Genomic DNA, 12,627 nt, shown 5'->3' with positions numbered 1-12,627 from the left:
TGCTGATTTTAAGTCCTTTGGGTATAGGCCAAGGAGTGGAATAGCTGGGTCAAATGGTGGTTCCATTCCAAGTTTTCTAAGGAATCTCCACACTGCTTTCCAGAGTGGCTGCACTAATTTGCAGCCCCACCAGCAATTATGAGTGTACCTTTCTCCCCACATCTTCGCCAACACCTGTTGTTGCTTGTATTCTTGATAATCGCCATACTAATTGGGGTGAGATGGAATCTTAGGGTGGTTTTGATTTGCATTTCTCTTATTACTAGAGATTTGAACACTTTTCCATATGTTTGTTGATTGCTTGTAGATATTCTTCTGTGAAGTGTCTATTCATTTCCTTAGCCCATTTGTCGATTGGATTATTTGCATTCTTGGTGTAGAGTTTTTGAGTTCTTTATAGATTCTGGAGATTAGTGCTCTATCTGAAGTATGATTGGCAAAGATTTTCTCCCACTCTGTAGGCTCTTTCTTCGCATTGCTGATAGTTTCCTTTGCTGAGAGAAAGCTTTTTAGTTTGAATCTATCCCAGTTATTGATTCTTGCTTTTATTTCTTGTGCTATGGGAGTTTCTGTTGAGGAAGTCTGGTCCTAAGCCGACATGTTGAAGCTCTGGACCTACTTTTTCTTCTATAAGATGCAAGTTCTCTGGTCTGATTCCGAGATCCTTAATCCATTTTGAGTTTAGTTTCATGCATGGTGAGAGATATGGGTTTAGTTTCATTCTGATGCATATGGATTTCCAATTCTCCCAGCACCATTTGTTGAAGAGGCTATCTTTTCTCCATTGCATATTTTTGGCCCCTTTGGTAGACACGCTTTTTTCAGAGATATTAAGAGCCTCCTGCTTCAGCTTTAGTCCCCTTACAGTCCCTTTTTAGCCCCCTATTAGCCCCTGAGTCTTTTCCATAAACCCTTTTTATATGCAGGCCAAACAAACAAGGCACACTGCCAACAGGTTACATAAGGGAGTGCATGCTCACACATTAATGTTTATGACCTTGAATCAGTGTTTCTGACCTTGACTAACCATAACATAGCAGTTCCCAGTCTTGGATAAACACTAAAAACATCAGAAACCTTGGTGAGGGAACCTAACTATACCCATTTTGGTCCTACCTAACAGCATAGAAACAGAACTCCTGCAGAAGGAGAGGACTCTACAGGCATTACTGCCTGAATATTCTAGTCTTGGGGTTTATATAGCACTTGGGTCAATGATGTTGGTCCAAACTTATGCTAATTAGAGTTTGGAAGAGTATTTAATGCTTTTGGTTATCTCAGAATCCCATTCAAGTTTGCCTACTTCCATTTTTCTCTTCTGCTTCTCAGAAAGTTGGAAGTTGAAGTCAGTGAATTGTATGTGCTCCATGCAGGATCTGGAGCTGCAGTGCTGTGTGCATGGGCTGTTTGCATTGGGCTGGGCAAAGTTGTGGTGGGATGACAGGTCAGGGTGTGTTGGTGCCAGCCCACACCGCTTCAGACTGGCTGAGCCTTAGGCCTGAGCTGGCCTGGTGGGCTCCCCTGGGCCACAGGCCATGCTTGCTGCCAGGGTTCCAGCTCACTGGGCTGCTGCTCTGCTGCTCTGCTGGTCCACTATTGTACTGCAGCTTCTTGGCAGGGACAAGTGGGATGGCTGCATGGCTTGATGACTGGGGAGTCAGGTTAATATTATTACCAATTGTTCCAATATATTTAATCATCTGAATATCATATTCTATTTAACCAATATCTCCTTTGACATTCACTTTAATTTTTTATTTGAATAGTGACACTGTCACATGCATCCTTGTAAGAATTATTTTTAGAAAACTACTCTAATTATTTCTTTAGAAAAATTCTTAGAAGAAGAAAATGTGGAACTGATTGTGATGGAAATTGCAAAGTGGCTCTCCAGAAAATAGGTATCCATTTATACTTCTACCATAAGTAAATATTCCTCAGTATTTTAGTATAAAATTTGGGAAACATTATTACCATTTAAACCAGAAATTCCTTTCATTAATTTTTGGGCACACACTTTTTTCTTTCAAGGTTATTTGTCCTTATCTGCTTTCCCCCTTGGATAGTATGTACCAGAACTCTGTACTTGTTTATTTTATTTTTGTGGTGCTGAGGATCAAACCCAGGCTCTTACACATGCAGGACAAGTGCTCTATCACTGAGCTCTACCTTCAGATATCACAATAAAATTTAAACTCATGTTCATAAAGAAAAACAGTTTACGAGGTTCAATCTAGTTTATATTTTTAGTAAAGATAATAATATGGTTTAAATTAAGAGATTGTTTTTGATTAATATTCTCTTTTCACAGATACAGTGCCAGGTATAAACCTCTCTTTGATACCAGGCTGTTATCAGTTCAAAAGCTAGTAACTATGATCATTGTATTGGTTCTTACTTACACTAACTGTTTCCCCCCACTAACATAATATTTTTATGTTTATCTTTGGGTGTTAGAAAGTAAGTTTTAGAGTAAAATAAAACCAGCATAAATGAAAGTGACTATAAAGTTAGTATTGATTTTGCTTTTCCCCTCTCTGTCTTTTCAGATTGTTTTCTTCACATTTCTTATATCTTTTCTCCCTATTAATGCAAGGCACTCTTTCTTGCTCTAGGCTTTTCACTCTTTTGAAACATAAAAGGGATCATCAAAGACTTTCTTTGTGTGAGTTTTGGATCTAAGTACACATTGCCAATATTGAGGGGTTCACCCTCAGACCAAGGCTGAGCATTTTGTTCAGCAATGCTCAACATTTGTCTGTACTGAGCTTTACATTTCCTCCTGGCCGGAATCTTGGAAGATGGCTGTGGAATGACTCTAAGTTCCTTTTTGGAGTCAGAAAATCACAGAAGTTTCTTTTTGTGGTATTTTAGTCTGACTCTTAAAAACGTTTTGAACAAATACACTTTTCTGGGTTTACAATTCTCAGGAAGGTAGACCACACTGGGGAAATTGAAAAGAAGAGCAGAAAGATCCAGTTCCATTGTTCTTTTGCATAGGATGTGTTACAGCTTCTTTGCTTCTTGAACTAAGAAGTAAACTGGTCAAAATATAACTCTATCCCAAGTTGTTGGGCCTTAAAAACTGAAATACTCTGGTCAACTATCTAGTTTCAGAAGGTATCATTTACAACCCAATCAATTCATCTGTCATTTACTATTGTAAGTATTAAAGTGTTAGAAATAAAATTGTGTTGTAAGAATTCCCTGTGTAATCACATTGATTTGAATGTCTTTCTGGGCTTAGTCAAGGCCTGATTTCTTTGTAAGGTAAATTCTAAATTAAAATAGCAAATGATTATGTAATTGAACTACTCCCAAGGGAGCATTTCCAGGTAATGTTACTCATTTACTGTTCCTGATAAAGACTAAAATTTTTTTTCTGTTTATAATTTGTGGTTTGTGTCTTCATACTTACAGAGCAAGGGAGATAAAATTTAAAGAAAAAAAATTTGCTAGAAGGACTTACAGAACTTACTGAAACCTATTATACTCATGGTTACATTTTACGACAGTAAAAGAATATGTACTAAAGTCAGCTAAGGGGAGAAATAGATGGGACAGAGTAACAGAGAAATAAAAATGTAGAGCTTCCACTATCCTTTCATGATGGAGTCATGGACAGTATTAACTCTTCCTGAAATGATGTGTGACCGTACTCAGCAGTATCAGTATTATTGCATGTTGCTGTGTAACATGTTGCTGTAATGTAGTGACCAGAATTGGTGTTGAGGCTTAGTCACATAGAATTGGTTGACTATCCTCCATCTCCAGCCCTTCCAGAGCTAGAGCTCATACTGTGACCCAAAGTTTCTACCATAAATCACATTGCTAGACTATCAGCATGATTCAAGGATCCCAGGTTAAACTGACACTCTTTATCAGGAAGGATGTTTCAGAGTATTAGAGACTGTCTCCTAGGATCCAAGCCAAAAGCAAGAGTTCTCTTCGAGAACGGTTAAATTCTTTACTCTGTGGTGTGAGGGTTGTAATTGGATAGTGAGGGATAGTTACATTATGTCTTGTATAGAAGAGTGATCTGTCATTTTAGGAAGTTTGCAGAGGAATTGGTCAGGATCAGACAGCTGCTGTCTGGACTTGTAGGTAGTTCTCCTGAGACCATGGATAGGAAGATTTGTCCTTTGGCAAATATTAGGGTGGTTACCATCAAACATCAGCAGTATACAACAGGACTACATTTTCTAAAAGTAAAAAAAAAAAAAAAATCCTTACTAAGAGCATAGTAGAGGAAGTGATTTCTTCGCTTGTTGAAGTATATTTGCTTAAGGATTAAGAAAAAAGCAGTATCAATTCTATATTCTACTTAAGTACATTTTCATTTGCTTGAAAAAACACATCCATTATTTAGTTATGAATTTAGTAGCAGGGAAGGAATAGACAAGTATCTTTTTGAAAGCTTGTATGGTAGAATTCCACTGTAGGGACTTGTTTACTCCTGTCTCCTCTAGTTCCATGATAGTCATCTCTCTTAGAGTTGCCTGCTTCTCTCTCCTATTAGATGATAAGAGGGCACCATGTCATCTTCTTCCTTCTTCCCACCGTGGTTAGTCATAGCTCCATCCTCCAATGGCTCAGACCAAAAATTATGTTTTAATTATTACTGCATAACTAATTGTCATAAACTTAGTGACTTAATAAGCATTTATTAGGTCACAGTTCTGTGGGTTAGAAATCTGGGCAAGGCAGAAACCTTGGACTCTGCTCAGGGGCTCACAGTGCCAAAATCAAGGTGTTGATCAGCTGTATTCTTGTCCAGAACTCAAGAATCTAGTTATTTGTGGTTGTAGAACTGAAATTCCCAAAGGGGAAGTTATAATGTCGGTTTCTAGGGACTGAGAAGGAGGTGGAAACGAGGAGATGTTGGCCTATGTGTACAAATTTTCACTATAAGGTGAACAAGTTCTTGGAATTCAAGGTACAGCATGAATGGTGATGGATGTGTTAATTAATTAGATTATGATAATCATTACATAATACACATATATATCAATCATCATGTATATCTTCATGGATATACTCTTCGTCAGTTAAATATTTTTAAATTTAAATAATGAATGGGCAAAGATATTTATTGTGCTCCCATGCTATGCCACTCTTGGTACCCAGTTTGGCGAATGCAAATGTACAAAACAGACCTGGGCTTTGTGCTCTTGAATCTTTTGCTGCATCATCTTCCTTGTGAACTATTACTTAGAATAATTGAAAAATATTCTCTTCTTGATTTGACTCAGCCTTCCAGACTTGGGTTTGGTGGCTATTCTTATAGGTTCTAATTATAGTAAGAGTCTAGCTAAAGTTGTTTAGCAAGAACACCATGAAGATACCCTCAGTATCTGATTAAATTCCTTATCCTCATTTAGAAAGTTTAATGCACCAAAATGTAATACATTTCCCAGACTGTATCTGATCACCTTTGTCTCCCTTCAGCAAAAATCCTGCTAAGTTAATTTAGCCAGAATCCCCCTTATCCCTGATGTTTTCACTTAGTAATTTTTCATCCACTGACCCTGCCCTGCTCCCTTGCTATAACTCTCTACTTTTCCTTATTGTATTCCAAATTGAGCCCTGTTCTATCCTGAGGTCTCTTCCTCCTGTTGCTGTAGTTCCTGAGTAAAATCTGTTTTTACTGATTTAATTAATCTATAGCTCTGATTTCCTTTCATATCACAAAACCATCAACATCAACAACATGCTTTCCTTGAAAAGGGTGGGATCATTCAAGCTCATCCAGGACCATAAGAATTCATATCTAACCCTATTGTTGATCTCGTTATTTGCAAACTGGTAGGGGAAATTTAAATATTCTCTCTCTCTCTTTCTATATATATATATATATATATATATATATATATGCATATATGTATATACACAGACACATACACACATATAAAATATATAATATATATAAAATATATAGTATATATAAAATTATTTATATATACTTATATATAAATAATTTTATATAAATTTTTTATAAATATAATTTATATATCATTTATATATATACTTTTTTATAGAAGTAGCTTTTGTAATGTTTTTGTAGCTAGATGTTTTTCTCATTCTTCCTCTGGTCTTCTTCCCAAATTCTGAAGCTTTTTTTGTTTGCTTTTTTGTTTTCCTGTAAACAGAGTTTGACTAGACAAACTCTTAACCCTGATCTCATTTGTCTTGATGATAGATATAGAATAGGATCTGATTGGCAAATTAGATTCACTGTAATTAGTAATTGGAAGAATTGTGCATACTCTTTTCTGTTCATCTTCCTCTTGAGAGAGAGACGACTTTGGAGAGAAAGGCTCCCTTCTGCTCTGTATTTAGGTAAGGCAGGATGTTTAGAGGTGGAATGATTAGATTATGAGAGCTGTGACCTCATGAGTGGATTAGCCCCTTGATGGATTAATAATTTGAATGGGCCTCTGGGTGGTAACTTTAGGCAGGTATGGTGTAGCTAGAGGAAGTGAGTTACTGAAGGTGTGGCCTCGGGGATTGTCTCTTGTCTCTGTTTCCTCCCTCCTTCTCTCTCTGCTTCCTGGTTGCCAAGAGCTGAGAAGCCTTCCTCTGCCATGCCCTTCTGTCATGAGGTTCTACTTTATATCAGTCCCAGAACAACTGAGTTGGCTAACCATATACTGAGACCTCTGAAACTGTGAGCTCAAATAAACTTTTCTCCTCTGAGTTTTTCTTGTCAGGTATTTGGTCACCGTGATGAAAAGCTGACTAACATAGTGCCTAATGTTGCGATTCATGGGACATCTCTTCCTACGCCGCAGTCTCCTTTTGAGGGTTGGTATTTCGGTCCACATCTTTAGTCTTTTATTTTTATTCTTCAAATTATTCAGAAGTCTATTTAGGAAGAAGGGTGTTATTTCTTGGGGCCAACTTAAAGACCTCAACTGTAACTTAGAGAGGTTCTACGAATGTAGAATATAGAAATCCAATTATCCACTGTCCCCATAGGAGGGAGATCCAAGTTTAAGTCAGCCAGCTGAAATGGCAGCAATGGTTTGTCCCTCAAACCTATCTCCACCTAAAGAACTTGGAAACATTAAGTTAACTAATAAGAAAGTCATTAAAATTAAATTTATAGAAAGGATTGGAGCAGAAGAATCCCATGTATCAATGAGAGGGAATGCTTATCTTTTTCTGTGATAAAAATTGCAAATAAACTTATTTTTAAATATTCTTTTTTTATTGATAGACCTTTGCTTTCATTTTTTATTTATATGCAGTGCTGAGAATCAAACCCAATGCCTTACACATGCTAGGTGAGTGCTCTACCACTGAGCCACGATCCCTCACAAATAAATTTTTTAATTATAAGCAAGCTGCTGATACCTTGATCAGAATGGGAAGTCTAAATGACAATTGTTTGCTCAACTCTTTCCTTCCAGAATATAGGTTGCAATGATAAAGCTTTACTCCTAAGTATTAGTCTGCATGCTGTAGTTTAGCCTGGCTAGTTAGGTGAATAGGTGGATGCTGGGACCCAGAGTGTGGGATTTTCAGGATATAAGTGTGTATGAAGCATGAACTGTTTTTTCTCAATGTATAGTCCCCAAAGATTCCCTGCCTGACTTGGCTCTGAGGTGAGTGACAATGATAACTTTAAAAAATAAAATATTTCAGAATGAACTATGGCAGATTGTAAATACTAAAAATGGCCACACCAGCAGAACCTTGACAGTCCCTATCAAAGAGTGAATCCTATTTTTGTTTAAGTCAGTGTTTTTTTGTTTGTTTGTTTGTTTGTTTGTTTTGGGGGAGTGTTGTTGTTGTTGTTGTTGTTGCCATTGCTATGACCAAAACACCTGAACAGCATAATTTAGAGAAAGGAAAATTTATTTAGGGCTCAAGGTTTCAGAGGTCTCAATCTGTTAATAGCCAACTCCATTGCTCTGGGCCCAAGGTGAAGCAGCACCTCTTGGAGGAAGAGCCCAGCAGAGGAAAATTGCTCAACTAATTGAAGGGTCAGGAAACAGAGAGAGAGAGAGGGAGGGAGAAGCAGTCACAGAGAAGATGCCCCCTTCCAGGGCATGCCCTTAGTGATCCATCTCCTCTATCCCTGTCCCATCTGGCTAGAGTTACCACACCAGATAGTCCATTCAAACTATGATTTACAACTCTCAATAATCTAATCATTTTACCTCTGAATATTCCTGCATTAACATAGGAGCTTTTGGGGGCAGGTGTGCCTGAGATTCAATCATAACATTACCCATCCTCATCCCCAGTCTTGGTAGGGTTTTCTTACTGTCTTGATAAAGAGAATATGGTGGGAGTGATGCTGAAATATAAAAGACAATATGACTTTTCTCTGGTTCTTTCTCAATTGGGATGAGGATCCTTTGGAATATAACTACCATGTTGGAAGGGAAGCTGTGAAAAAAGAAATTATCTGTGTAGCTATGTATATATCTATGTATGTATGTATCTATCTATGTATCTATCCATCTATGTATCTATGTATCTATCTATCTATCTCTCTATCTCTCTATCTATCTATCTAATCTATTCATCCTCTGTCCTGACATAGAACCTCTAAAACTCCTGTAAATAAGAGTGCGAAGAGAAGAGAATCTTTATTCTAGAATTTTGTCTTTGACCTGGCTCCTGACAGAGTTCTTTTAGACCTTTGTAATTTTTAAAGTGATAGGAGTGTCTGGCAGAGAGCTTCTAAATTCCTTAGAATTTCTTAACTCTGGTAGGAGGGTCTTTTGTTTGAATGATCTGATTCTTCACAGAGTCCTGAATGGGGGCTGCTCCCCAGAAAGACCAAGCCATGATTAGAAGCTTGGAACTTTCAGCCCAACTTCCAAACCTTTGGAGAGGGGAGAGGAGCTAAAAAGGAGTTAATTGATGATGTGTGAGATGAAGTTTCTGTAACCATCTCTAGAAGACAGTTCAGAGAGCTTCTGGGTTGACGTGTTCGTTAGTTTTCCATTACTGTAACAAAGTCAGGATAATCAATTTATAAAGAGGACAGATTTATTTTGGTTCATAGTCTCAGAGGTTTCAGTCCATGATTGATTCACCCCATTGCTTTGGACCTGTAGCAAGGCAATACATCATGGTATGGAGATGTGGTAGAGGAAAGCTGTTTACCCCATGGTGACTGAGAAATGAAAAAGATAGAAAGGGCTAGATTCTCACAGTCTCTTTCTCTTAAAGATTCCACTACCTCCTAATAGCACCAAGCTGGGGACAAAGCCTTTAACCCAGGGACCTTGAGGGGCATTCCAGATCCAAATTATAGCACGGGGTGAATATATTCACATGATGGGAGGAGAATGGCATACCCTAACTCTAAGAGAACTGAAACTCCTGTGTTGGGGACCATTTTAGATCTTTCCCTGTGTATCTCTTCATCTGGCTATTCATTCATGACTTTTAAAATGAACTTTATGGGCTGGGGATTTAGCTCAGTGATTGAGTGCTTGCCTAATATTTATGATGCTTTGGGTTCAATCCCCAGTACTGCAAAATTAATTAATTAAAATTAACTTTGTAGTAACCTTTGTCATAAATTGATAATGGGAAGTAAAATATTTTCTTGGGTTCTTTGAGATATTCTAGCAAATTATAGATATTGAACACAGTTGTGGGAACCTCTAATTTGTAGCCAAGTTAGACAGAAGTTGTGGGGTAACCTGGGGAATACTACTTATGACTGCATTTGAGGTGGGGAACAATCTGTGAGACTGAGCACTTAACCTATGGGCCTTCGCTAATTCTGCTTAGTGTCAGAATTGAACTGAATTGCAGCTGAAGTTGAAGAATTGGTTAGTGTGGGAGAAAAATCCACCCATCTGGTCACAGTGTTGAGATAAATATCGAAAAGCAGTATCTGAAATAAAGTATGGAGTGGTATAGTATAGAAGGTGAAAGAGTTTTTTTTTTTTTTTTTCCCTATATAAAAATCTGGGACAGATTTTTAAGGAAAGATCATGTGTATGTATTCCAGCTGACACCCACAGGTAAAATCTTAGCTGATAGAATCAACCTCTAGATATCCAAGTGAGCAAACCTTCAGATGATTCCAGGCCTTGGCATGTGAACCACCCCAGCCAATGCTGTGTGGAATAGATATGAGCTAAACCTGCTAATCCCTGATGAAATTGCAGTTTAGGAGAAAATTAAATGTAATCATTATTTTAATCCACTAATATGAGGCAATTTTAATGCAATCAGAATAACTGGAAAAGAACCCATTCTATTCAACAATAGTTTCTGCCATGTTGGTAAGGCCTTGAATAATGAATTACATGACCAGAAGCAAATTTACACCTATGAGCAGTTCAGATCATGAACATGCTCATGAACTGGAGGACTTAACATTGTTGGGATGACACTCCTTTCCAAACTGATGTACAGAATCAGTACAATCCCTATCTTAAGAGGTGATCAGTCTGCCATGAGTGCCCTGTCCCTCACGAATGAAATTAAAGCTTTTATGAAAGAGGTTTCATGCAGCATTTTGTTCACTTGCCCTTTGATCTTCCACCATGTGAGAACATGAGAATGCAATGTTCCTTTCCTCCAAAGTATGCAACAACAAGATGCCATCTTGGAAACAGAGTGTCTCCCTGACCAGACAATCATATTCATTGCTGTCTTTATCTTGGACTTCTGAGCCTCCAGAACTATGAGGAAATTAATCTCTATTATTTATAAACTACTCAGTCTTAGGTTATTTTGTTATAGCAGCATAAACTGACTAAAATATGGACAAATGGGAAGGAACCCTTATACACTAGTGGCAGGAACTTAAGATTGTAAAAACATTATGGCACTTTCTCAGATGGTTAAACTGAGTTGCCACATCACTTGGTAATTTCACTTCTAGATATAAACCCAAAAGAGATGAAAAACTTCCACACAAAATTTGTATGTGAAGGTTTATAGCAGTGTTATTCATAATAGCAAGTTCCTCACATAAAAAGTGGAAACAAAAAGTAAACAAATTGTGATTTATTCATAAAATGAAATATGGTTACTGCCATAAAAGGAATAAAGTGTTGCTATATATTCCCATGTGGATGAACCTTGAAAGCATCATGCTAAGTGAAAGAAGCTAGTCATAAAAGTCTAAATACTATATGATTTCAGTTATAGAAAAAGTCTAGAAAAGGAAAATGTTCAGAGGTAGCAAGTAGATAAGCAATTGTTTCAGGAAGGGGGAGATGGGAGAACAGAAGGCTGACAGCTGAAAGTTATTGAGTTTTTTTTTTTTTTTTGAGGTGAGGAAAATGTTCTGAAATTGGCTATAATGAAAGTCACACATACCTGTGAATACACTAAAAACTACTCAATTTTATTCTTCAAATGGGTAAATTGTATGATATGTGAATTATATCTCATTAAAGTGGTTCTTAAACCATGATTAAATGAATTTTGATTCCAGCCCAGCAGTGTGTGTAATGTAATGATGACTCCATAACTTTATCATCATTTCATATTGTTAGATATTTGGCCCTCTTATGGGTATGAAATATAATCTTTTCTGCACTTCTCTAATTATTGAGGCTGAGTGTCTTTGGGGGTTTATTGGCTCTTTGGGTTTTCCTCTTTTGTAATTTCCTGTTTATGTATTTTAACTAATTCTTTTTGAGGATTGTCATTTTCTAACTGATCTGTTAGGGTAGTTGGAGAGCCCTGTCTGGGTACTATTGGTATTCATGGCTCCCTGGTTATCTTTGCTTCTAGGCATTTTTGTGAACTACAGTTTATATGGATATGCCAAACTCAAAATCAGAGCTGGAGTTTTTATATAAATGCATTAAATTTATATCTCCAATAACTTTTCTTACACACACAATAGTTTCAGAATAACAGTAACATGCTATAATGACAATATAAGTGAAAATTATTTAATGACTTTTGCTATATATAGTTAAAATATTATTTTTCTAATCGTAAAGGAAAAGCACATGTTTTATGGAAGTACTATAAAGCAGAAAATCTTAAAAACAAAATTATTTATAATCCAATAACATATTATCAATGCGAACATTTTGAAATCTTTGTCATTCTGTAAACTTAATGCAATGAGCACATATCCCATTATTTTAAGTGGGAAATCTCAAGTTCTAGGCCATCCTCAGCAATTTAGCAAGCCCCTCAGCAACTTAGCAAGATTCTGTCTCAAAGGAATAATAAGGACTAGGGATGTAGCCCAGTGGTAAAATGCCTCTGAGTTCAATCCCCAAGACCAACCAAAACAAAATAAAACAAGAACAAACAAAAGAAAAACAATAACAACAAAGCCAAACCAAAACCAAAACAAAACAAAACCACTTAGTTATTTCATACTGGACAAAATCGTAAGTGGGTATATTTGTATGCTTTATGGAAGAAAAATGCTGTATAGTATTAGAAATTAAAATTTTTTTCTATATGCAGAAGAGCATGTAGTATAATGTAAATCAACTTATTAAATATGTTAAGGATATATAAGAAATGCAAATCATATTTAGCAAGATGAAATATGCCAACAAGATAATATTTTACACAATATCTAATTATCAATTAAATAGTTGCCTGAATATGGTTGGGAGGTAAAAACCAAAGGAATCCATAGTCATTGTTACTGTTTGGGAGGTGAAGGGT

The sequence above is a fragment of the Sciurus carolinensis genome, chromosome 4, assembly GCF_902686445.1.
Source record: "Sciurus carolinensis chromosome 4, mSciCar1.2, whole genome shotgun sequence".
Taxonomy (NCBI): Eukaryota; Metazoa; Chordata; class Mammalia; order Rodentia; family Sciuridae; genus Sciurus; species Sciurus carolinensis.
This window is presented reverse-complemented; position numbering follows the sequence as displayed.